Genomic DNA, 4,696 nt, shown 5'->3' with positions numbered 1-4,696 from the left:
TTAACTGCCTATTTATGTTTTTCAACCTAGCTATTTCACTGTACAAATCTCTCTAGCAGACTCAGTTTTCAAAGACCTTTACAGCAAAGGCACCACCACAGCCTTCAACCCCACTACCCATCTGCATCTGAAGAGCTCCAAAGCAGGCACCAGCTGAGAGCATCCTCTTTCTCCATGGTCAGCCAAAGAGGATTAGCTGACCCTAGCTGATTTCACCAGTATCTCCCTTCTGCCCACTCCTTACCACTACAAATTTCCTCCTCGATCCTGAAGTGAAACTTCACAATTTATATCAGTGCTGCAAAATCCCAGTTTCCCTCTCTCTCCCCCTATTAAGTTTGCAATGTTTTGCTTAGGCTGCATTTCTAGTTCTTCTGGAGACACAGGCCCCAACTGATTTGTCTACAGGGAAGTACAAGAAAAACTGGGAGGAAATAAAAGTTGAGAGCAGTCCAAAATTGTAGTTTACTTTTTCCCCTCCCACCACTCTCAAATCTAAACCCAAACAGCTTTCAGCTGAAACAGGACTAAAGCTCTCAAAGCTTCAAACAAAGAAATAGGTGTAAAGCTAAGACTGCAAGAGCTTGGTGCATTTCCCTATTTGCAGAGGAGTGCTTTAGAAACTAGGTTTGATTTGTTTGTACTTATATTTGCCAAGCCAGTACTGCTCCTTGCCCCCTCGTTCCCTCATTTCGGGAACAGCAGGAGAGTGTTTCCTTCAGTCTATCACTGACTTCATGACAACTGATTAAAACTGCAAGAGCAGTTACAGCGTGCCTGCCCTTGAGGTTAACCACACATAATCATCTTGTGTTATATCAGGAATTGAAGAGTTTAGTTAGAATTGCTACGTAAAATCCGGAAGAAAAAAAAACCACCAACTTACAGATGCCTATTTTGATTGAAAATGGGAACAAATCGCAGATTCCAAACTGTAACACTGCTCATCCTAGAGAGGTCTGGGGCAAGGAATGCATTTGGACAGCTGACAGGTAGGAAGAGCTGCAGGTCAGTACAGCTCCTGTCAGGCTATTCACTTTACTAGAGGATATGAAGTGTTCAGTCCCTGCCCCAAGACACTTTGTCAGTCCATGCCTTCACGGTTTTCCCATTCTGCATTTTCCCATCAGTGCTCAGAGCTCTCACAACCTGTAACTGTCACAGCTAGAGAGAGACATATTCCACCACCAGGAAAGGTGGCCAAAACCATAAGAAGCCCAGTAGCGACTTCCCCGCTTTTACACAGCAGGATAAAGAGCTGAGCGCCCTCCCAAACACTCAGCAAGTGGGTAACCACGTCTCCCAGTAGAGCTGCATTTGTTGCTGCTATGCTGATGAGCTAGAGCTGACCTGGTCTAACTACGGCAAACACGGCATAAAGATGACAGAGCAAGCGTGATTGCATCCTCCCCGGGGAACGGCACTGCTGCAGTCGGAGCTGGGAAGAGAACGAGACCAGACTTGGAGAGCTGGACAACCTGCTATTCACGTGCATGACATTAACTGTCTCAATAAGCCACAAACTATGCCTCAGCACAGATGAATCCATCGTTTTAGCACCAGAGAAAACTGTTTTACACAAATTTCATGAAAACTGCTTGCCTACCCATCACATTCATTTGGTGCTGTGCTCATTTCCTTCACACACAAGTGACCCATGGCTTTATTTTTCATATGACTTGTCTTTTACATCACAGAGACTGTGGGCCCATTTCTTACAAACTTAGAAGTGGTTAGTGTGTCTTCAAGGGGACAAACGTAAGTAAACGGTGATCACTTCTCTCTCATGGGAAGGCTTTGAGCTAAGAGCATACAGAAGCATGAGTTAACCAGAGTAAATAAGACTGGGGGGCAGAAAAGACACACCAGTTATGAACTTTAATCTGGAGGAGAAAAAAAAAAAAAACCCAACTGTTTAGAAAACGGAAACTCCGAAATTTCCAAATATCCAAAGCTGACTCAAGTGGAGGAAAAATAAACTCATCCTGTAGTTTATAGTTCAGGATGCCTGATTCCTCCCTTCACCTTCTAAGAAGAAGTTCTGTGTTTTTTAGTGTAAAAAGCCAAGATATTTTAAACAATAGTGAAAAAAGCCCCTAAATGCACATTTTACTTTGTATCTCTGCCTGCAGAACTATTACAAAGTTGCATCCTGAGGACCTGCAGCAGTCCCTCAGGACTAACAAAGTCTCAGAGCTCATATCCAGCCTCAACTTGCCCAACTTGCGCTGGATGCATTTGGGGTTGATTTTGGTCATTCTGTTTCAAGGAATCTATGGTAACTTCCTCCCAGGGAAACAGTGTGTCCTGCAATTGCTTGATACAGGCCAGCATCAGTAACCTAGAATGGGAAAGCCCCTCTTCCAGCATCTATTAAGGCAAGAACTCTGTCGGAAGCTGTTTACAATTAGTACATTTGTAATACAGCTCATCTGCATGGTCTCCTTGGCATCCAGCATGGGGTGACCTCACTCTGCAGCCTCAGTGCAATTCCACAGCAAAAAAAGGGCAAACACATCAGAAACAAGAAACTGTTAGTTCCAATGCTTTTTTTTTTTTCCTGTTTCCACTTAAAGACTGCCAGTGGTGTTAATTAGCTAACCACACACAGACAGCCCAGGTTTTACAGCTGGTATTTAATGTCCATGGTATACACATTAAGCCCACACTTGGCTGTTTCCTGTGCCACCTGGTCCACTCCTGGCAAAGTTAAGACTTTCTTACTGATGGAGGCTGCCTGTAATGCTCCACAGTGCATGCTTGGGGGTAGTTAGACCTTGTGTCCTCAACCGGAGTTACTAAATTCACTGTTACAGTGCATGCGAGAAAGGCATTTTCCAGTCTCAGCTCCTTTCCCTTCAAGCCTGTTTCCAAAGGGTGACATACCATCACAGTTTCAAATGCACCTGGAAAACCAGGGCTCTTCTAGCCCTCCAAACACTCTCCCCTGCAGCTGTCTCCACAGTCCTTTGGAGATGCAAAAAAGTATTCAAACACTTAAGCCTTGGAAAGACAAGGCTAACATCCAGCTGTTAAAAGGATTATTCTGTGCATGTGCGAGCTTGGCAACTGAGCAGGGTTGTATGTCCCTATGAGCAGGGTGGATAAAGGGGACTGGCCATGGCCATCGGAGCTGACCTACCGCAGCCGCATCACAGGCATTCTTGACAAGAACCTGGAAAAAGTTCGAGAAAGTGCTAGAAACTGTATTGGAAGGGAAAGACACAGAGATAAATGCTTGCTGGAAGGAGAGTGGAGCAAGGGAATGAGAGTCCCAATGAAAATGAGGGCTGGTAACAGGAATGGTTGAGAGGGGAATACAAACAATCCCTTGAGTATGAGCAAATAAAGGGCACAGGGTAGGATGAGAAGCACATCTCACTGACGGTTCTTCTCAGACACACATCAGGGCAGGACAGCCTTATCCCCAGACACTGCAGGGAAGGTGTGCTGAATACAAACAAACCTGATGAAAAGCCAGAGCTGCTCTAGTTAACCCTGACATTTCCAGTTAGTCATCAGCCCTGACTTGAGAGACACCCCACCTGTCTGCTTGTAAAATCTGAGCTCTGCACAGCTTCCTCCGAGACAGCAAGTCACACAACGGCCTGAACTCTCATCAAGGCAGTAACACCATATAGCACCGATGCGTCACCCTACGTTTAGGGGGTCAGATGCAGGTGCGTCACCCTACGTTTAGCCACAGGGTCGTCCCTCAGACAAATCCCATAAACGAGGAGTTTTGGCCTCTGTTGCTAGTAGTTAAGTTGTCTCAAGAAAACTGCTTTAAATGAGATGGAGAGATTTATAGGTCCCAGTTTAAGAAAAGTCAATCACAAAATCTAAGCTTATGCCACAGAGGAAGCCATCTGGTCCTCCAACACACAACTGTAGCAAGTTCTTCAGTTCTGCCGTGACACTGAATTCATTCTCTTGGGGAATCTCTGTCACAAGCTCTACAAGACAGTGCATTCCCTGTCATGCCACACAGTGCTCAGTAGGTCAAAAATATGCATTAGAACAACAGCCAGTAACACTCCAAAAGAGGAGAAAAAACAGGCATAGGAGCCTTTGCAAGTGGACATCTTTTCCTAGTAACTACTTATAGCCGTGGCAATGAAGTCTGACGAACAGGTATGGAAAGCTGCTGCTCCAGACCTCCGGGCCTACAACATTCTCCTCCCAGGTTAAGCTTCTACGCAACACCCCCAGCTTTTCCACGCAGGGGATGGATGTCAGCCCCCTCCCCGTCCTCCGCCGGGAAGAGCCGCAGGCCCGCAGGAAGGGGCCGCAGCTCTTGCCTTCAGCGGGCGGCGGAGGCACCGCACGGCCGGCTCACGGCCTCGCTCGGGACACCGCGCTGGAGGCGAGAGCTCGATAAAAGAGCCCGGTAGCCCGGGGGGCAGCTGGCTCGCACGGCTGCCCGGGGCCGGCGCCAGCTGCTCCTGCGGGAAAGGCCGCGCCGCAGCCGGGAGGGCGGCCGCGGAGAGCGCGGCCGGGTCAGCCATCCTCCCCGAGACCCCGCGGCGCAGCGCGGCCCAAGCCACGGCTCCGGCACCCGAGCACGGGCGGCGGGACGCTACCGGACACCGGGGCGCTGAGGACACTCCCCGCGGCGGGGACTCCCTCCCCTCACCCCCCCCCCGCCAAAACGGGGGCTGGGGGACCGGGAGGGCTGTCAGGGCTCCCGGGCCCC

This window comes from Haliaeetus leucocephalus, unplaced genomic scaffold (assembly GCF_000737465.1).
Source record: "Haliaeetus leucocephalus isolate CR32 unplaced genomic scaffold, Haliaeetus_leucocephalus-4.0 Scaffold76, whole genome shotgun sequence".
NCBI lineage: Eukaryota > Metazoa > Chordata > Aves > Accipitriformes > Accipitridae > Haliaeetus > Haliaeetus leucocephalus.
This window is presented reverse-complemented; position numbering follows the sequence as displayed.